Below are 20,298 nucleotides of genomic sequence, written 5' to 3' on the forward strand. Positions count from 1 at the left end.
AAACAAAAAACAAAAAACAAATCTGCTGTGACCAGGATTCGAACCTGGGTTGTCACGGCCACAACGTGAAGTACTAACCACTATACGATCACAGCATGTATGTAGCAGAGATGGTTTTGATCCATCGACCTCTGGGTTATGGGCCCAGCACGCTTCCGCTGCGCCACTCTGCTGATTTGGTCGATGCAACAGTTTTCAATAAGTTCCAATGATTTGAAAGTGTTTGCAGTTTAAAATGCAATCATTCAAGAAATTCGAGAATAGACGCAACCAGAATTTTTATGTTTGTTCACAAATGCAAAGCAACTTAAAACAATCGCCAGAAACAAACAAAAAACAAAAAACAAATCTGCTGTGACCAGGATTCGAACCTGGGTTGTCACGGCCACAACGTGAAGTACTAACCACTATACGATCACAACATGTATGTAGCAGAGGATGGTTTCGATCCATCGACCTCTGGGTTATGGGCCCAGCACGCTTCCGCTGCGCCACTCTGCTGATTTAGACGATGCACCAGTTTTCAATAAGTTCCAATAATTTGAAAGTCTTTGCAGTTTAAAATGCAATCATTCAAGAAATTCCAGAATAGATGCAACCAGAATTTTTATGTTTGTTCACAAATGCAAAGCAACTTAAAACAATCGCCAGAAACAAACAAAAAACAAAAAACAAATCTGCTGTGACCAGGATTCGAACCTGGGTTGTCACGGCCACAACGTGAAGTACTAACCACTATACGATCACAGCATGTATGTAGAAGAGGATGGTTTCGATCCATCGACCTCTGGGTTATGGGTCCAGTACGCTCCCGCTGCGCCACTCTGCTGATTATGTTCATGCAAAAGTTTTCAATAAGTTCCAATAATTTGATAGTGTTTGCAGTTTAAAATGCAATCATTCAAGAAATTCCAGAATAGATGCAACCAGAATTTTTATGTTTGTTCACAAATGCAAAGCAACTTAAAACAATCGCCAGAAACAAACAAAAAACAAAAAACAAATCTGCTGTGACCAGGATTCGAACCTGGGTTGTCACGGCCACAACGTGAAGTACTAACCACTATACGATCACAACATGTATGTAGCAGAGGATGGTTTCGATCCATCGACCTCTGGGTTATGGGCCCAGCACGCTTCCGCTGCGCCACTCTGCTGATTTAGACGATGCACCAGTATTCAATAAGTTCCAATGATTTGAAAGTCTTTGCAGTTTAAAATGCAATCATTCAAGAAATTCCAGAATAGATGCAACCAGAATTTTTATGTTTGTTCACAAATGCAAAGCAACTTAAAACAATCGCCAGAAACAAACAAAAAACAAAAAACAAATCTGCTGTGACCAGGATTCGAACCTGGGTTGTCACGGCCACAACGTGAAGTACTAACCACTATACGATCACAGCATGTATGTAGCAGAGGATGGTTTCGATCCATCGACCTCTGGGTTATGGGCCCAGCACGCTTCCGCTGCGCCACTCTGCTGATTATGTTCATGCAAAAGTTGTCAATAAGTTCCAATAATTTGATAGTGTTTGCAGTTTAAAATGCAATCATTCAAGAAATTCGAGAATAGATGCAACCAGAATTTTTATCTTTGTTCACAAATGCAAAGCAACTTAAAACAATCGCCAGAAACAAACAAAAAACAAATGTGCTGTGACCAGGATTCGAATCTGGGTTGTCACGGCCACAACGTGAAGTACTAACCACTATACGATCACAGCATGTATGGAGCAGAGGATGGTTTCGATCCATCGACCTCTGGGTTATGGGCCCAGCACGCTTCCGCTGCGCCACTCTGCTGATTTTGACGATGCACCAGTTTTCAATCAGTTCCAATGGTTTGAAAGTCTTTGCAGTTTAAAATGCAATCGTTCAAGAAATTCGAGAATAGACGCAACCAGAATTTTTATGTTTGTTCACAAATGCAAAGCAACTTAAAACAATCGCCAGAAACAAACAAAAAATAAATCTGCTGCGACAAGGATTCGAACCTGGGTTGTCACGGCCACAACGTGAAGTACTAACCACTACGCGATCACAGCATGTATGTAGCAGAGGATGGTTTCGATCCATCGACCTCTGGGTTATGGGCCCAGCACGCTTCCGCTGCGCCACTCTGCTGATTATGTTGATGCAAAAGTTTTCAATAAGTTCCAATAATTTGATAGTGTTTGCAGTTTAAAATGCAATCATTCAAGAAATTCGAGAATAGATGCAACCAGATTTTTTATCTTTGTTCACAAATGCAAAGCAAATTAAAACAATCGCCAGAAACAAACAAAAAACAAAAAACAAATGTGCTGTGACCAGGATTCGAATCTGGGTTGTCACGGCCACAACGTGAAGTACTAACCACTATACGATCACAGCATGTATGAAGCAGAGGATGGTTTCGATCCATCGACCTCTGGGTTATGGGCCCAGCACGCTTCCGCTGCGCCACTCTGCTGATTTTGACGATGCAACAGTTTTCAATAAGTTCCAATGGTTTGAAAGTCTTTGCAGTTTAAAATGCAATCGTTCAAGAAATTCGAAAATAGACGCAACCAGAATTTTTATGTTTGTTCACAAATGCAAAGCAACTTAAAACAATCGCCAGAAACAAACAAAAAACAAAAAACAAATGTGCTGTGACCAGGATTCGAATCTGGGTTGTCACGGCCACAACGTGAAGTACTAACCACTATACGATCACAGCATGTATGTAGCAGAGATGGTTTTGATCCATCGACCTCTGAGTTATGGGCCCAGCACGCTTCCGCTGCGCCACTCTGCTGATTTAGACGATGCACCAGTTTTCAATAAGTTCCAATGATTTGAAAGTCTTTGCAGTTTAAAATGCAATCGTTCAAGAAATTCGAGAATAGACGCAACCAGAATTTTTATGTTTGTTCACAAATGCAAAGCAACTTAAAACAATCGCCAGAAACAAACAAAAAACAAAAAACAAATCTGCTGTGACCAGGATTCGAACCTGGGTTGTCACGGCCACAACGTGAAGTACTAACCACTATACGATCACAGCATGTATGTAGCAGAGATAGTTTTGATCCATCGACCTCTGGGTTATGGGCCCAGCACGCTTCCGCTGCGCCACTCTGCTGATTTGGTCCATGCAACAGTTTTCAATAAGTTCCAATGATTTGAAAGTGTTTGCAGTTTAAAATGCAATCATTCAAGAAATTCCAGAATAGACGCAACCAGAATTTTTATGTTTGTTCACAAATGCAAAGCAACTTAAAACAATCGCCAGAAACAAACAAAAAACAAAAAACAAATCTGCTGTGACCACGGTTCGAATCTGGGTTGTCACGGCCACAACGTGAAGTACTAACCACTATACGATCACAGCATGTATGAAGCAGAGGATGGTTTCGATCCATCGACCTCTGGGTTATGGGCCCAGCACGCTTCCGCTGCGCCACTCTGCTGATTTTGACGATGCAACAGTTTTCAATAAGTTCCAATGGTTTGAAAGTCTTTGCAGTTTAAAATGCAATCGTTCAAGAAATTCGAAAATAGACGCAACCAGAATTTTTATGTTTGTTCACAAATGCAAAGCAACTTAAAACAATCGCCAGAAACAAACAAAAAACAAAAAACAAATGTGCTGTGACCAGGATTCGAATCTGGGTTGTCACGGCCACAACGTGAAGTACTAACCACTATACGATCACAGCATGTATGTAGCAGAGATGGTTTTGATCCATCGACCTCTGAGTTATGGGCCCAGCACGCTTCCGCTGCGCCACTCTGCTGATTTAGACGATGCACCAGTTTTCAATAAGTTCCAATGATTTGAAAGTCTTTGCAGTTTAAAATGCAATCGTTCAAGAAATTCGAGAATAGACGCAACCAGAATTTTTATGTTTGTTCACAAATGCAAAGCAACTTAAAACAATCGCCAGAAACAAACAAAAAACAAAAAACAAATCTGCTGTGACCAGGATTCGAACCTGGGTTGTCACGGCCACAACGTGAAGTACTAACCACTATACGATCACAGCATGTATGTAGCAGAGATGGTTTTGATCCATCGACCTCTGGGTTATGGGCCCAGCACGCTTCCGCTGCGCCACTCTGCTGATTTGGTCGATGCAACAGTTTTCAATAAGTTCCAATGATTTGAAAGTGTTTGCAGTTTAAAATGCAATCATTCAAGAAATTCCAGAATAGACGCAACCAGAATTTTTATGTTTGTTCACAAATGCAAAGCAACTTAAAACAATCGCCAGAAACAAACAAAAAACAAAAAACAAATCTGCTGTGACCACGGTTCGAATCTGGGTTGTCACGGCCACAACGTGAAGTACTAACCACTCTACGATCACAGCATGTATGAAGCAGAGGATGGTTTCGATCCATCGACCTCTGGGTTATGGGCCCAGCACGCTTCCGCTGCGCCACTCTGCTGATTTTGACGATGCAACAGTTTTCAATAAGTTCCAATGGTTTGAAAGTCTTTGCAGTTTAAAATGCAATCGTTCAAGAAATTCGAAAATAGACGCAACCAGAATTTTTATGTTTGTTCACAAATGCAAAGCAACTTAAAACAATCGCCAGAAACAAACAAAAAACAAAAAACAAATGTGCTGTGACCAGGATTCGAATCTGGGTTGTCACGGCCACAACGTGAAGTACTAACCACTATACGATCACAGCATGTATGTAGCAGAGATGGTTTCGATCCATCGACCTCTGAGTTATGGGCCCAGCACGCTTCCGCTGCGCCACTCTGCTGATTTAGACGATGCACCAGTTTTCAATAAGTTCCAATGGTTTGAAAGTCTTTGCAGTTTAAAATGCAATCGTTCAAGAAATTCCAGAATAGATGCAACCCAAATTTTTATGTTTGTTCACAAATGCAAAGCAACTTAAAACAATCGCCAGAAACAAACAAAAAATAAATCTGCTGTGACAAGGATTCGAACCTGGGTTGTCACGGCCACAACGTGAAGTACTAACCACTACGCGATCACAGCATGTATGTAGCAGAGGATGGTTTCGATCCATCGACCTCTGGGTTATGGGTCCAGTACGCTTCCGCTGCGCCACTCTGCTGATTATGTTCATGCAAAAGTTTTCAATAAGTTCCAATAATTTGATAGTGTTTGCAGTTTAAAATGCAATCATTCAAGAAATTCGAGAATAGATGCAACCAGAATTTTTATGTTTGTTCACAAATGCAAAGCAACTTAAAATTATCGCAAGAAACAAACAAAAAACAAAAAAACAAATCTGCTGTGACCAGGATTCGAACCTGGGTTGTCACGGCCACAACGTGAAGTACTAACCACTATACGATCACAACATGTATGTAGCAGAGGATGGTTTCGATCCATCGACCTCTGGGTTATGGGCCCAGCACGCTTCCGCTGCGCCACTCTGCTGATTTTGACGATGCAAAAGTTTTCAATAAGTTCCAATAATTTGATAGTGTTTGCAGTTTAAAATGCAATCATTCAAGAAATTCGAGAATAGATGCAACCAGAATTTTTGTCTTTGTTCACAAATGCAAAGCAACTTAAAACAATCGCCAGAAACAAACAAAAAATAAATCTGCTGTGACAAGGATTCGAACCTGGGTTGTCACGGCCACAACGTGAAGTACTAACCACTACGCGATCACAGCATGTATGTAGCAGAGGATGGTTTCGATCCTTCGACCTCTGGGTTATGGGTCCAGTACGCTTCAGCTGCGCCACTCTGCTGATTATGTTGATGCAAAATTTTCAATGAGTTCCAATAATTTGAAAGTGTTTGCAGTTTAAAATGCAATCATTCAAGAAATTCCAGAATAGATGCAACCAGAATTTTTATGTTTGTTCACAAATGCAAAGCAACTTAAAACAATCGCCAGAAACAAACAAAAAACAAATGTGCTTTGACCAGGATTCGAACCTGGGTTGTCACGGCCACAACGTGAAGTACTAACCACTATACGATCACAGCATGTATGTAGCAGAGGATGGTTTCGATCCATCGACCTGTGGGTTATGGGTCCAGTACGCTTCCGCTGCGCCACTCTGCTGATTATGTTCATGCAAAAGTTTTCAATGAGTTCAAATAATTTGAAAGTCTTTGCAGTTTAAAATGCAATCGTTCAAGAAATTCGAGAATAGATGCAACCAGAATTTTTGTGTTTGTTCACAAATGCAAAGCAACTTAAAGCAATCGCCAGAAACAAACAAAAACAAATCTGCTGTGACCAGGATTCGAACCTGGGTTGTCACGGCCACAACGTGAAGTACTAACCACTATACGATCACAGCATGTATGTAGCAGAGATGGTTTTGATCCATCGACCTCTGAGTTATGGGCCCAGCACGCTTCCGCTGCGCCACTCTGCTGATTTAGACGATGCACCAGTTTTCAATAAGTTCCAATGGTTTGAAAGTCTTTGCAGTTTAAAATGCAATCGTTCAAGAAATTCCAGAATAGATGCAACCAGGATTTTTATGTTTGTTCACAAATGCAAAGCAACTTAAAACAATCGCCAGAAACAAACAAAAAATAAATCTGCTGTGACAAGGATTCGAACCTGGGTTGTCACGGCCACAACGTGAAGTACTAACCACTACGCGATCACAGCATGTATGTAGCAGAGGATGGTTTCGATCCATCGACCTCTGGGTTATGGGTCCAGTACGCTTCCGCTGCGCCACTCTGCTGATTATGTTCATGCAAAAGTTTTCAATAAGTTCCAATAATTTGATAGTGTTTGCAGTTTAAAATGCAATCATTCAAGAAATTCGAGAATAGATGCAACCAGAATTTTTATGTTTGTTCACAAATTCAAAGCAACTTAAAATTATCGCAAGAAACAAACAAAAAACAAAAAAACAAATCTGCTGTGACCAGGATTCGAACCTGGGTTGTCACGGCCACAACGTGAAGTACTAACCACTATACGATCACAACATGTATGTAGCAGAGGATGGTTTCGATCCATCGACCTCTGGGTTATGGGCCCAGCACGCTTCCGCTGCGCCACTCTGCTGATTTTGACGATGCAAAAGTTTTCAATAAGTTCCAATAATTTGATAGTGTTTGCAGTTTAAAATGCAATCATTCAAGAAATTCGAGAATAGATGCAACCAGAATTTTTGTCTTTGTTCACAAATGCAAAGCAACTTAAAACAATCGCCAGAAACAAACAAAAAACAAAAAACAAATGTGCTGTGACCAGGATTCGAATCTGGGTTGTCACGGCCACAACGTGAAGTACTAACCACTATACGATCACAACATGTATGTAGCAGACGATGGTTTCGATCCATCGACCTCTGGGTTATGGGCCCAGCACGCTTCCGCTGCGCCACTCTGCTGATTTAGACGATGCACCAGTTTTCAATAAGTTCCAATAATTTGAAAGTCTTTGCAGTTTAAAATGCAATCGTTCAAGAAATTCGAGAATAGATGCAACCAGAATTTTTGTCTTTGTTCACAAATGCAAAGCAACTTAAAACAATCGCCAGAAACAAACAAAAAATAAATCTGCTGTGACAAGGATTCGAACCTGGGTTGTCACGGCCACAACGTGAAGTACTAACCACTACGCGATCACAGCATGTATGTAGCAGAGGATGGTTTCGATCCTTCGACCTCTGGGTTATGGGTCCAGTACGCTTCAGCTGCGCCACTCTGCTGATTATGTTGATGCAAAATTTTCAATGAGTTCCAATAATTTGAAAGTGTTTGCAGTTTAAAATGCAATCATTCAAGAAATTCCAGAATAGATGCAACCAGAATTTTTATGTTTGTTCACAAATGCAAAGCAACTTAAAACAATCGCCAGAAACAAACAAAAAACAAATGTGCTTTGACCAGGATTCGAACCTGGGTTGTCACGGCCACAACGTGAAGTACTAACCACTATACGATCACAGCATGTATGTAGCAGAGGATGGTTTCGATCCATCGACCTGTGGGTTATGGGTCCAGTACGCTTCCGCTGCGCCACTCTGCTGATTATGTTCATGCAAAAGTTTTCAATGAGTTCAAATAATTTGAAAGTCTTTGCAGTTTAAAATGCAATCGTTCAAGAAATTCGAGAATAGACGCAACCAGAATTTTTATGTTTGTTCACAAATGCAAAGCAACTTAAAACAATCGCCAGAAACAAACAAAAAATAAATCTGCTGTGACAAGGATTCGAACCTGGGTTGTCACGGCCACAACGTGAAGTACTAACCACTACGCGATCACAGCATGTATGTAGCAGAGGATGGTTTCGATCCATCGACCTCTTGGTTATGGGCCCAGCACGCTTCCGCTGCGCCACTCTGCTGATTTTGTCGATGCAACAATTTTCAATAAGTTCCAATGATTTGAAAGTGTTTTCAGTTCAAAATTCAATCGTTCAAAAAATTCGAGAATAGATGCAACCAGAATTTTTGTGTTTGTTCACAAATGCAAAGCAACTTAAAGCAATCGCCAGAAACAAACAAAAACAAATCTGCTGTGACCAGGATTCGAACCTGGGTTGTCACGGCCACAACGTGAAGTACTAACCACTATACGATCACAGCATGTATGTAGCAGAGGATGGTTTCGATCCATCGACCTCTGGGTTATGGGCCCAGCACGCTTCCGCTGCGCCACTCTGCTGTTTTTGTTCATGCAACAGTTTTCATAAGTTCCAATAATTTGAAAGTATTTGCAGTTTAAATTGCAATCATTCAAGAGATTCAACAATCGATGCATCCAGCATTTTTATGTTTGTTCACAAATGCAAAGCAACTTAAAGCAATCGCCAGAAACAAACAAAAACAAATCTGCTGTGACCAGGATTCGAACCTGGGTTGTCACGGCCACAACGTGAAGTACTAACCACTATACGATCACAGCATGTATGTAGCAGAGGATGGTTTCGATCCATCGACCTCTGGGTTATGGGCCCAGCACGCTTCCGCTGCGCCACTCTGCTGATTTTGTTCATGCAACAGTTTTCATAAGTTCCAATAATTTAAAAGTATTTGCAGTTTAAATTGCAAACATTTAAGAGATTCCAGAATAGATGCATCCAGGATTTTTATGTTTGTTCACAAATGCAAAGCAACTTAAAACAATCGCCAGAAACAAACAAAAAATGAATCTGCTGTGACCAGGATTCGAACCTGGGTTGTCACGGCCACAACGTGAAGTACTAACCACTATACGATCACAGCATGTATGCAGCAGCGGATGGTTTCGATCCATCGACCTCTGGGTTATGGGCCCAGCACGCTTCCGCTGCGCCACTCTGCTGATTTTGTTCATGCAACAGTTTTCAATAAGTTCCAATAATTTAAAAATATTTGCAGTTTAAAATGCAAACATTCAAAAAATTCGAGAATAGATGCAACCAGAATTTTTGTGTTTGTTCACAAATGCAAAGCAACTTAAAACAATCGCCAGAAACAAACAAAAACAAATCTGCTGTGACCAGGATTCGAACCTGGGTTGTCACGGCCACAACGTGAAGTACTAACCACTATACGATCACAGCATGTATGTAGCAGAGGATGGTTTCGATCCATCGACCTCTGGGTTATGGGCCCAGCACGCTTCCGCTGCGCCACTCTGCTGATTTTGTTCATGCAACAGTTTTCATAAGTTCCAATAATTTGAAAGTATTTGCAGTTTAAATTGCAATCATTCAAGAGATTCAACAATAGATGCATCCAGCATTTTTATGTTTGTTCACAAATGCAAAGCAACTTAAAACAATCGCCAGAAACAAACAAAAGTGAATCTGCTGTGACCAGGATTCGAACCTGGGTTGTCACGGCCACAACGTGAAGTACTAACCACTATACGATCACAGCATGTATGTAGCAGAGGATGGTTTCGATCCATCGACCTCTGGGTTATGGGCCCAGCACGTTTCCGCTGCGCCACTCTGCTGATTATGTTCATGCAACAGTTTTCAATCAGTTCCAATAATTTGAAAGTGTTTTCAGTTCAAAATGCAATCATTCAAAAATTCGAGAATAGATGCAACCAGCATTTTTATGTTTGTTCACAAATGCAAAGCAACTTAAAACAATCGCCAGAAACAAACAAAAGTGAATCTGCTGTGACCAGGATTCGAACCTGGGTTGTCACGGCCACAACGTGAAGTACTAACCACTATACGATCACAGCATGTATGTAGCAGAGGATGGTTTCGATCCATCGACCTCTGGGTTATGGGCCCAGCACGCTTCCGCTGCGCCACTCTGCTGATTATGTTCATGCAACAGTTTTCAATAAGTTCCAATAATTTGATAGTGTTTGCAGTTTAAAATGCAATCATTCAAGAAATTCGAGAATAGATGCAACCAGAATTTTTGTCTTTGTTCACAAATGCTAAGCAACTTAAAACAATCGCCAGAAACAAACAAAAAACAAAAAACAAATGTGCTGTGACCAGGATTCGAATCTGGGTTGTCACGGCCACAACGTGAAGTACTAACCACTATACGATCACAGCATGTATGTAGCAGACGATGGTTTCGATCCATCGACCTCTGGGTTATGGGCCCAGCACGCTTCCGCTGCGCCACTCTGCTGATTTAGACGATGCACCAGTTTTCAATAAGTTCCAATAATTTGAAAGTCTTTGCAGTTTAAAATGCAATCGTTCAAGAAATTCGAGAATAGACGCAACCAGAATTTTTGTCTTTGTTCACAAATGCAAAGCAACTTAAAACAATCGCCAGAAACAAACAAAAAATAAATCTGCTGTGACAAGGATTCGAACCTGGGTTGTCACGGCCACAACGTGAAGTACTAACCACTACGCGATCACAGCATGTATGTAGCAGAGGATGGTTTCGATCCATCGACCTCTGGGTTATGGGTCCAGTACGCTTCAGCTGCGCCACTCTGCTGATTATGTTCATGCAAAATTTTCAATGAGTTCCAATAATTTGAAAGTGTTTGCAGTTTAAAATGCAATCGTTCAAGAAATTCCAGAATAGATGCAACCAGAATTTTTATGTTTGTTCACAAATGCAAAGCAACTTAAAACAATCGCCAGAAACAAACAAAAAACAAATGTGCTTTGACCAGGATTCGAACCTGGGTTGTCACGGCCACAACGTGAAGTACTAACCACTATACGATCACAGCATGTATGTAGCAGACGATGGTTTCGATCCATCGACCTCTGGGTTATGGGTCCAGTACGCTTCCGCTGCGCCACTCTGCTGATTATGTTCATGCAAAAGTTTTCAATGAGTTCAAATAATTTGAAAGTCTTTGCAGTTTAAAATGCAATCGTTCAAAAAATTCGAGAATAGACGCAACCAGAATTTTTATGTTTGTTCACAAATGCAAAGCAACTTAAAACAATCGCCAGAAACAAACAAAAAATAAATCTGCTGTGACAAGGATTCGAACCTGGGTTGTCACGGCAACGACGTGAAGTACTAACCACTACGCGATCACAGCATGTATGTAGCAGAGGATGGTTTCGATCCATCGACCTCTGGGTTATGGGCCCAGCACGCTTCCGCTGCGCCACTCTGCTGATTTTGTCGATGCAACAATTTTCAATAAGTTCCAATGATTTGAAAGTGTTTTCAGTTCAAAATGCAATCGTTCAAAAAATTCGAGAATAGATGCAACCAGAATTTTTGTGTTTGTTCACAAATGCAAAGCAACTTAAAGCAATCGCCAGAAACAAACAAAAACAAATCTGCTGTGACCAGGATTCGAACCTGGGTTGTCACGGCCACAACGTGAAGTACTAACCACTATACGATCACAGCATGTATGTAGCAGAGGATGGTTTCGATCCATCGACCTCTGGGTTATGGGCCCAGCACGCTTCCGCTGCGCCACTCTGCTGATTTTGTTCATGCAACAGTTTTCATAAGTTCAAATAATTTAAAAGTATTTGCAGTTTAAATTGCAAACATTTAAGAGATTCCAGAATAGATGCATCCAGGATTTTTATGTTTGTTCACAAATGCAAAGCAACTTAAAACAATCGCCAGAAACAAACAAAAAACAAAAAACAAATCTGCTGTGACCAGGATTCGAACCTGGGTTGTCACGGCCACAACGTGAAGTACTAACCACTATACGATCACAGCATGTATGCAGCAGCGGATGGTTTCGATCCATCGACCTCTGGGTTATGGGGCCAGCACGCTTCCGCTGCGCCACTCTGCTGATTTTGTTCATGCAACAGTTTTCAATAAGTTCCAATAATTTAAAAATATTTGCAGTTTAAAATGCAAACACTCAAAAAATTCGAGAATAGATGCAACCAGAATTTTTGTGTTTGTTCACAAATGCAAAGCAACTTAAAACAATCGCCAGAAACAAACAAAAACAAATCTGCTGTGACCAGGATTCGAACCTGGGTTGTCACGGCCACAACGTGAAGTACTAACCACTATACGATCACAGCATGTATGTAGCAGAGGATGGTTTCGATCCATCGACCTCTGGGTTATGGGCCCAGCACGCTTCCGCTGCGCCACTCTGCTGATTTTGTTCATGCAACAGTTTTCATAAGTTCCAATAATTTGAAAGTATTTGCAGTTTAAATTGCAATCATTCAAGAGATTCAACAATCGATGCATCCAGCATTTTTATGTTTGTTCACAAATGCAAAGCAACTTAAAGCAATCGCCAGAAACAAACAAAAACAAATCTGCTGTGACCAGGATTCGAACCTGGGTTGTCACGGCCACAACGTGAAGTACTAACCACTATACGATCACAGCATGTATGTAGCAGAGGATGGTTTCGATCCATCGACCTCTGGGTTATGGGCCCAGCACGCTTCCGCTGCGCCACTCTGCTGATTTTGTTCATGCAACAGTTTTCATAAGTTCCAATAATTTAAAAGTATTTGCAGTTTAAATTGCAAACATTTAAGAGATTCCAGAATAGATGCATCCAGGATTTTTATGTTTGTTCACAAATGCAAAGCAACTTAAAACAATCGCCAGAAACAAACAAAAAATGAATCTGCTGTGACCAGGATTCGAACCTGGGTTGTCACGGCCACAACGTGAAGTACTAACCACTATACGATCACAGCATGTATGCAGCAGCGGATGGTTTCGATTCATCGACCTCTGGGTTATGGGCCCAGCACGCTTCCGCTGCGCCACTCTGCTGATTTTGTTCATGCAACAGTTTTCAATAAGTTCCAATAATTTAAAAATATTTGCAGTTTAAAATGCAAACATTCAAAAAATTCGAGAATAGATGCAACCAGAATTTTTGTGTTTGTTCACAAATGCAAAGCAACTTAAAACAATCGCCAGAAACAAACAAAAACAAATCTGCTGTGACCAGGATTCGAACCTGGGTTGTCACGGCCACAACGTGAAGTACTAACCACTATACGATCACAGCATGTATGTAGCAGAGGATGGTTTCGATCCATCGACCTCTGGGTTATGGGCCCAGCACGCTTCCGCTGCGCCACTCTGCTGATTTTGTTCATGCAACAGTTTTCATAAGTTCCAATAATTTGAAAGTATTTGCAGTTTAAATTGCAATCATTCAAGAGATTCAACAATAGATGCATCCAGCATTTTTATGTTTGTTCACAAATGCAAAGCAACTTAAAACAATCGCCAGAAACAAACAAAAGTGAATCTGCTGTGACCAGGATTCGAACCTGGGTTGTCACGGCCACAACGTGAAGTACTAACCACTATACGATCACAGCATGTATGTAGCAGAGGATGGTTTCGATCCATCGACCTCTGGGTTATGGGCCCAGCACGCTTCCGCTGCGCCACTCTGCTGATTATGTTCATGCAACAGTTTTCAATCAGTTCCAATAATTTGAAAGTGTTTTCAGTTCAAAATGCAATCATTCAAAAATTCGAGAATAGATGCAACCAGCATTTTTATGTTTGTTCACAAATGCAAAGCAACTTAAAACAATCGCCAGAAACAAACAAAAGTGAATCTGCTGTGACCAGGATTCGAACCTGGGTTGTCACGGCCACAACGTGAAGTACTAACCACTATACGATCACAGCATGTATGTAGCAGAGGATGGTTTCGATCCATCGACCTCTGGGTTATGGGCCCAGCACGCTTCCGCTGCGCCACTCTGCTGATTTTGTTTATGCAACAGTTTTCATAAGTTCCAATAATTTAAAAGTATTTGCAGTTTAAATTGCAAACATTTAAGAGATTCCAGAATAGATGCATCCAGGATTTTTATGTTTGTTCACAAATGCAAAGCAACTTAAAACAATCGCCAGAAACAAACAAAAAATGAATCTGCTGTGGCCAGGATTCGAACCTGGGTTGTCACGGCCACAACGTGAAGTACTAACCACTATACGATCACAGCATGTATGCAGCAGCGGATGGTTTCGATCCATCGACCTCTGGGTTATGGGCCCAGCACGCTTCCGCTGCGCCACTCTGCTGATTTTGTTCATGCAACAGTTTTCAATAAGTTCCAATAATTTAAAAATATTTGCAGTTTAAAATGCAAACATTCAAGAAATTCAACAATAGATGCAACCAGAATTTTTATCTTTGTTCACAAATGCAAAGCAACTTAAAACAATCGCCAGAAACAAACAAAAAACAAAAAACAAATCTGCTGTGACCAGGATTCGAACCTGGGTTGTCACGGCCACAACGTGAAGTACTAACCACTATGCGATCACAGCATGTATGTAGAAGAGGATGGTTTCGATCCATCGACCTCTGGGTTATGGGCCCAGCACGCTTCCGCTGCGGCACTCTGCTGATTTTGTCGATGCAACAATTTTCAATAAGTTCCAATAATTTGAAAGTGTTTTCAGTTCAAAATGCAATCATTCAAAAAATTCGAGAATAGATGCAACCAGAATTTTTGTGTTTGTTCACAAATGCAAAGCAACTTAAAACAATCGCCAGAAACAAACAAAAGTGAATCTGCTGTGACCAGGATTCGAACCTGGGTTGTCACGGCCACAACGTGAAGTACTAACCACTATACGATCACAGCATGTATGTAGCAGAGGATGGTTTCGATCCATCGACCTCTGGGTTATGGGCCCAGCACGCTTCCGCTGCGCCACTCTGCTGATTTTGTTCATGCAACAGTTTTCAATGAGTTCCAATACTTTGAAAGTGTTTTCAGTTCAAAATGCAATCATTCAAAAAATTCGAGAATAGATGCAACCAGAATTTTTGTGTTTGTTCACAAATGCAAAGCAACTTAAAGCAATCGCCAGAAACAAACAAAAACAAATGTGCTTTGACCAGGATTCGAACCTGGGTTGTCACGGCCACAACGTGAAATACTAACCACTATACGATCACAGCATGTATGTAGCAGAGGATGGTTTCGATCCATCGACCTCTGGGTTATGGGCCCAGCACGCTTCCGCTGCGCCACTCTGCTGATTTTGTTTATGCAACAGTTTTCATAAGTTCCAATAATTTAAAAGTATTTGCAGTTTAAATTGCAAACATTTAAGAGATTCCAGAATAGATGCATCCAGGATTTTTATGTTTGTTCACAAATGCAAAGCAACTTAAAACAATCGCCAGAAACAAACAAAAAATGAATCTGCTGTGACCAGGATTCGAACCTGGGTTGTCACGGCCACAACGTGAAGTACTAACCACTATACGATCACAGCATGTATGCAGCAGCGGATGGTTTCGATCCATCGACCTCTGGGTTATGGGCCCAGCACGCTTCCGCTGCGCCACTCTGCTGATTTTGTTGATGCAACAGTTTTCAATAAGTTCCAATAATTTAAAAATATTTGCAGTTTGAAATGCAAACATTCAAGAAATTCAACAATAGATGCAACCAGCATTTTTATGTTTGTTCACAAATGCAAAGCAACTTAAAACAATCGCCAGAAACAAACAAAAAATGAATCTGCTGTGACCAGGATTCGAACCTGGGTTGTCACGGCCACAACGTGAAGCACTAACCACTATACGATCACAGCATGTATGTAGCAGAGGATGCATGGTTTCGATCCATCGACATCTGGGTTATGGGCCCAGCACGCTTCCGCTGCGCCACTCTGCTGATTTTACCGATGCAACAGTTTTCAATAAGTTCCAATGATTTGAAAGTGTTTGCAGTTCAAAATGCAATCATTCAAGAGATTCAACAATAGATGCATCCAGCATATGTTTGTTCACAAATGCAAAGCAACTTAAAACAATCGCCAGAAACAAACACAAAATGAATCTGCTGTGACCAGGATTCGAACCTGGGTTGTCACGGCCACAACGTGAAGTACTAACCACTATACGATCACATCATGTATGTAGCAGAGGATGGTTTCGATCCATCAACCTCTGGGTTATGGGCCCAGCACGCTTCCGCTGCGCCACTCGCTGAATTTGTCGATGCAACAGTTTTCAATAAGTTCCAATGATTTGAAAGTGTTTGCAGTTCAATGTGCAATCATTCAAGAAATGCGAGAATAGATGCAACCAGAATTTTTATGTTTGTTCACAAATGCAAAGCAACTTAAAGCAATCGCCAGAAACAAACAAAAAATAAATCTGCTGTGACCAGGATTCGAACCTGGGTTGTCACGGCCACAACGTGAAGTACTAACCACTACGCGATCACAGCATGTATGTAGCAGAGGATGGTTTCGATCCATCGACCTCTGGGTTATGGGCCCAGCACGCTTCCGCTGCGCCACTCTGCTGATTTTGTTCATGCAACAGTTTTCAATAAGTTCCAATAATTTGAAAATATTTGCAGTTTAAAATGCAAACATTCAAGAAATTCAACAATAGATGCAACCAGAATTTTTATGTTTGTTCACAAATGCAAAGCAACTTAAAACAATCGCCAGAAACAAACAAAAAATGAATCTGCTGTGACCGGGATTCGAACCTGGGTTGTCACGGCCACAACGTGAAGTACTAACCACTATACGATCACAGCATGTATGTAGAAGAGGATGGTTTCGATCCATCGACCTCTGGGTTATGGGCCCAGCACGCTTCCGCTGCGCCACTCTGCTGATTATGTTCATGCAAAAGTTTTCAATAAGTTCCAATAATTTGATAGTGTTTGCAGTTTAAAATGCAATCATTCAAGAAATTCCAGAATAGATGCAACCAGAATTTTTATGTTTGTTCACAAATGCAAAGCAACTTAAAACAATCGCCAGAAACAAACAAAAAACAAAAAACAAATGTGCTGTGACCAGGATTCGAATCTGAGTTGTCACGGCCACAACGTGAAGTACTAACCACTATACGATCACAGCATGTATGGAGCAGAGGATGGTTTCGATCCATCGACCTCTGGGTTATGGGCCCAGCACGCTTCCGCTGCGCCACTCTGCTGATTTTGACGATGCACCAGTTTTCAATAAGTTCCAATGGTTTGAAAGTCTTTGCAGTTTAAAATGCAATCGTTCAAGAAATTCGAGAATAGACGCAACCAGAATTTTTATGTTTGTTCACAAATGCAAAGCAACTTAAAACAATCGCCAGAAACAAACAAAAAATAAATCTGCTGTGACAAGGATTCGAACCTGGGTTGTCACGGCCACAACGTGAAGTACTAACCACTACGCGATCACAGCATGTATGTAGCAGAGGATGGTTTCGATCCATCGACCTCTGGGTTATGGGCCCAGCACGCTTCCGCTGCGCCACTCTGCTGATTTTGACGATGCAACAGTTTTCAATAAGTTCCAATGGTTTGAAAGTCTTTGCAGTTTAAAATGCAATCGTTCAAGAAATTCGAAAATAGACGCAACCAGAATTTTTATGTTTGTTCACAAATGCAAAGCAACTTAAAACAATCGCCAGAAACAAACAAAAAACAAAAAACAAATGTGCTGTGACCAGGATTCGAATCTGGGTTGTCACGGCCACAACGTGAAGTACTAACCACTATACGATCACAGCATGTATGTAGCAGAGATGGTTTTGATCCATCGACCTCTGAGTTATGGGCCCAGCACGCTTCCGCTGCGCCACTCTGCTGATTTAGACGATGCACCAGTTTTCAATAAGTTCCAATGATTTGAAAGTCTTTGCAGTTTAAAATGCAATCGTTCAAGAAATTCGAGAATAGACGCAACCAGAATTTTTATCTTTGTTCACAAATGCAAAGCAACTTAAAACAATCGCCAGAAACAAACAAAAAACAAAAAACAAATCTGCTGTGACCAGGATTCGAACCTGGGTTGTCACGGCCACAACGTGAAGTACTAACCACTATACGATCACAGCATGTATGTAGCAGAGATGGTTTTGATCCATCGACCTCTGGGTTATGGGCCCAGCACGCTTCCGCTGCGCCACTCTGCTGATTTGGTCGATGCAAAAGTTTTCAATAAGTTCCAATGATTTGAAAGTGTTTGCAGTTTAAAATGCAATCATTCAAGAAATTCCAGAATAGACGCAACCAGAATTTTTATGTTTGTTCACAAATGCAAAGCAACTTAAAACAATCGCCAGAAACAAACAAAAAACAAAAAACAAATCTGCTGTGACCACGGTTCGAATCTGGGTTGTCACGGCCACAACGTGAAGTACTAACCACTATACGATCACAGCATGTATGTAGCAGAGGATGGTTTCGATCCATCGACCTCTGGGTTATGGGGCCAGCACGCTTCCGCTGCGCCACTCTGCTGATTTTGTCGATGCAAAAGTTTTCAATAAGTTCCAATGATTTGAAAGTGTTTGCAGTTTAAAATGCAATCGTTCAAGAAATTCGAGAATAGATGCAACCCAAATTTTTATGTTTGTTCACAAATGCAAAGCAACTTAAAACAATCGCCAGAAACAAACAAAAAATAAATCTGCTGTGACAAGGATTCGAACCTGGGTTGTCACGGCCACAACGTGAAGTACTAACCACTACGCGATCACAGCATGTATGTAGCAGAGGATGGTTTCGATCCATCGACCTCTGGGTTATGGGTCCAGTACGCTTCCGCTGCGCCACTCTGCTGATTATGTTCATGCAAAAGTTTTCAATAAGTTCCAATAATTTGATAGTGTTTGCAGTTTAAAATGCAATCATTCAAGAAATTCGAGAATAGATGCAACCAGAATTTTTATGTTTGTTCACAAATGCAAAGCAACTTAAAATTATCGCCAGAAACAAACAAAAAACAAAAAAACAAATCTGATGTGACCAGGATTCGAACCTGGGTTGTCACGGCCACAACGTGAAGTACTAACCACTATACGATCACAACATGTATGTAGCAGAGGATGGTTTCGATCCATCGACCTCTGGGTTATGGGCCCAGCACGCTTCCGCTGCGCCACTCTGCTGATTTTGACGATGCAAAAGTTTTCAATAAGTTCCAATAATTTGATAGTGTTTGCAGTTTAAAATGCAATCATTCAAGAAATTCGAGAATAGATGCAACCAGAATTTTTGTCTTTGTTCACAAATGCAAAGCAACTTAAAACAATCGCCAGAAACAAACAAAAAACAAAAAACAAATGTGCTGTGACCAGGATTCGAATCTGGGTTGTCACGGCCACAACGTGAAGTACTAACCACTATACGATCACAGCATGTATGTAGCAGACGATGGTTTCGATCCATCGACCTCTGGGTTATGGGCCCAGCACGCTTCCGCTGCGCCACTCTGCTGATTTAGACGATGCACCAGTTTTCAATAAGTTCCAATGATTTGAAAGTCTTTGCAGTTTAAAATGCAATCGTTCAAGAAATTCGAGAATAGACGCAACCAGAATTTTTGTCTTTGTTCACAAATGCAAAGCAACTTAAAACAATCGCCAGAAACAAACAAAAAATAAATCTGCTGTGACAAGGATTCGAACCTGGGTTGTCACGGCCACAACGTGAAGTACTAACCACTACGCGATCACAGCATGTATGTAGCAGAGGATGGTTTCGATCCATCGACCTCTGGGTTATGGGTCCAGTACGCTTCAGCTGCGCCACTCTGCTGATTATGTTCATGCAAAATTTTCAATGAGTTCCAATAATTTGAAAGTGTTTGCAGTTTAAAATGCAATCATTCAAGAAATTCCAGAATAGATGCAACCAGAATTTTTATGTTTGTTCACAAATGCAAAGCAACTTAAAACAATCGCCAGAAACAAACAAAAAACAAATGTGCTTTGACCAGGATTCGAACCTGGGTTGTCACGGCCACAACGTGAAGTACTAACCACTATACGATCACAGCATGTATGTAGCAGAGGATGGTTTCGATCCATCGACCTCTGGGTTATGGGTCCAGTACGCTTCCGCTGCGCCACTCTGCTGATTATGTTCATGCAAAAGTTTTCAATGAGTTCAAATAATTTGAAAGTCTTTGCAGTTTAAAATGCAATCGTTCAAGAAATTCGAGAATA

The 20,298-nt window shown here is 41.1% G+C and overlaps 24 non-coding genes across 24 annotated transcripts; all 24 read right to left on the reverse strand.

Annotated features, from left to right (window-relative positions):
- Nucleotides 1-23: 23 nt before the first annotated feature.
- Trnah-gug (transfer RNA histidin (anticodon GUG)) lies at nt 24-95 on the reverse strand. The gene has a single exon. It is a non-coding gene; the product is annotated as a tRNA-His (tRNA).
- Nucleotides 96-678: 583 nt separating this feature from the next.
- Nucleotides 679-750, reverse strand: Trnah-gug (transfer RNA histidin (anticodon GUG)). The gene has a single exon. It is a non-coding gene; the product is annotated as a tRNA-His (tRNA).
- Nucleotides 751-1,334: 584 nt separating this feature from the next.
- On the reverse strand, nt 1,335-1,406 carry Trnah-gug (transfer RNA histidin (anticodon GUG)). Its single transcript has one exon. It is a non-coding gene; the product is annotated as a tRNA-His (tRNA).
- Nucleotides 1,407-2,959: 1,553 nt separating this feature from the next.
- Nucleotides 2,960-3,031, reverse strand: Trnah-gug (transfer RNA histidin (anticodon GUG)). The gene has a single exon. It is a non-coding gene; the product is annotated as a tRNA-His (tRNA).
- Nucleotides 3,032-3,941: 910 nt separating this feature from the next.
- Nucleotides 3,942-4,013, reverse strand: Trnah-gug (transfer RNA histidin (anticodon GUG)). The gene has a single exon. It is a non-coding gene; the product is annotated as a tRNA-His (tRNA).
- Nucleotides 4,014-6,206: 2,193 nt separating this feature from the next.
- Trnah-gug (transfer RNA histidin (anticodon GUG)) lies at nt 6,207-6,278 on the reverse strand. The gene has a single exon. It is a non-coding gene; the product is annotated as a tRNA-His (tRNA).
- Nucleotides 6,279-8,465: 2,187 nt separating this feature from the next.
- Nucleotides 8,466-8,537, reverse strand: Trnah-gug (transfer RNA histidin (anticodon GUG)). The gene has a single exon. It is a non-coding gene; the product is annotated as a tRNA-His (tRNA).
- A 247-nt stretch (nt 8,538-8,784) lies between these two features.
- On the reverse strand, nt 8,785-8,856 carry Trnah-gug (transfer RNA histidin (anticodon GUG)). Its single transcript has one exon. It is a non-coding gene; the product is annotated as a tRNA-His (tRNA).
- A 248-nt stretch (nt 8,857-9,104) lies between these two features.
- Nucleotides 9,105-9,176, reverse strand: Trnah-gug (transfer RNA histidin (anticodon GUG)). The gene has a single exon. It is a non-coding gene; the product is annotated as a tRNA-His (tRNA).
- Nucleotides 9,177-9,424: 248 nt separating this feature from the next.
- Trnah-gug (transfer RNA histidin (anticodon GUG)) lies at nt 9,425-9,496 on the reverse strand. Its single transcript has one exon. It is a non-coding gene; the product is annotated as a tRNA-His (tRNA).
- A 247-nt stretch (nt 9,497-9,743) lies between these two features.
- Nucleotides 9,744-9,815, reverse strand: Trnah-gug (transfer RNA histidin (anticodon GUG)). The gene has a single exon. It is a non-coding gene; the product is annotated as a tRNA-His (tRNA).
- A 247-nt stretch (nt 9,816-10,062) lies between these two features.
- Trnah-gug (transfer RNA histidin (anticodon GUG)) lies at nt 10,063-10,134 on the reverse strand. Its single transcript has one exon. It is a non-coding gene; the product is annotated as a tRNA-His (tRNA).
- A 1,538-nt stretch (nt 10,135-11,672) lies between these two features.
- On the reverse strand, nt 11,673-11,744 carry Trnah-gug (transfer RNA histidin (anticodon GUG)). Its single transcript has one exon. It is a non-coding gene; the product is annotated as a tRNA-His (tRNA).
- A 255-nt stretch (nt 11,745-11,999) lies between these two features.
- Nucleotides 12,000-12,071, reverse strand: Trnah-gug (transfer RNA histidin (anticodon GUG)). The gene has a single exon. It is a non-coding gene; the product is annotated as a tRNA-His (tRNA).
- Nucleotides 12,072-12,319: 248 nt separating this feature from the next.
- Nucleotides 12,320-12,391, reverse strand: Trnah-gug (transfer RNA histidin (anticodon GUG)). The gene has a single exon. It is a non-coding gene; the product is annotated as a tRNA-His (tRNA).
- Nucleotides 12,392-12,638: 247 nt separating this feature from the next.
- Trnah-gug (transfer RNA histidin (anticodon GUG)) lies at nt 12,639-12,710 on the reverse strand. The gene has a single exon. It is a non-coding gene; the product is annotated as a tRNA-His (tRNA).
- A 248-nt stretch (nt 12,711-12,958) lies between these two features.
- Nucleotides 12,959-13,030, reverse strand: Trnah-gug (transfer RNA histidin (anticodon GUG)). The gene has a single exon. It is a non-coding gene; the product is annotated as a tRNA-His (tRNA).
- A 248-nt stretch (nt 13,031-13,278) lies between these two features.
- Trnah-gug (transfer RNA histidin (anticodon GUG)) lies at nt 13,279-13,350 on the reverse strand. The gene has a single exon. It is a non-coding gene; the product is annotated as a tRNA-His (tRNA).
- Nucleotides 13,351-13,597: 247 nt separating this feature from the next.
- Nucleotides 13,598-13,669, reverse strand: Trnah-gug (transfer RNA histidin (anticodon GUG)). The gene has a single exon. It is a non-coding gene; the product is annotated as a tRNA-His (tRNA).
- A 247-nt stretch (nt 13,670-13,916) lies between these two features.
- On the reverse strand, nt 13,917-13,988 carry Trnah-gug (transfer RNA histidin (anticodon GUG)). The gene has a single exon. It is a non-coding gene; the product is annotated as a tRNA-His (tRNA).
- Nucleotides 13,989-14,884: 896 nt separating this feature from the next.
- Nucleotides 14,885-14,956, reverse strand: Trnah-gug (transfer RNA histidin (anticodon GUG)). Its single transcript has one exon. It is a non-coding gene; the product is annotated as a tRNA-His (tRNA).
- A 568-nt stretch (nt 14,957-15,524) lies between these two features.
- Nucleotides 15,525-15,596, reverse strand: Trnah-gug (transfer RNA histidin (anticodon GUG)). The gene has a single exon. It is a non-coding gene; the product is annotated as a tRNA-His (tRNA).
- Nucleotides 15,597-15,845: 249 nt separating this feature from the next.
- Trnah-gug (transfer RNA histidin (anticodon GUG)) lies at nt 15,846-15,917 on the reverse strand. Its single transcript has one exon. It is a non-coding gene; the product is annotated as a tRNA-His (tRNA).
- Nucleotides 15,918-18,111: 2,194 nt separating this feature from the next.
- Nucleotides 18,112-18,183, reverse strand: Trnah-gug (transfer RNA histidin (anticodon GUG)). The gene has a single exon. It is a non-coding gene; the product is annotated as a tRNA-His (tRNA).
- Between the last annotated feature and the right edge of the window lie 2,115 nt (nt 18,184-20,298).

The sequence above is a fragment of the Phallusia mammillata genome, chromosome 7 (genome assembly GCF_965637545.1).
Source record: "Phallusia mammillata chromosome 7, kaPhaMamm4.hap1.1, whole genome shotgun sequence".
In the NCBI taxonomy this organism is placed as follows: domain Eukaryota; kingdom Metazoa; phylum Chordata; class Ascidiacea; order Phlebobranchia; family Ascidiidae; genus Phallusia; species Phallusia mammillata.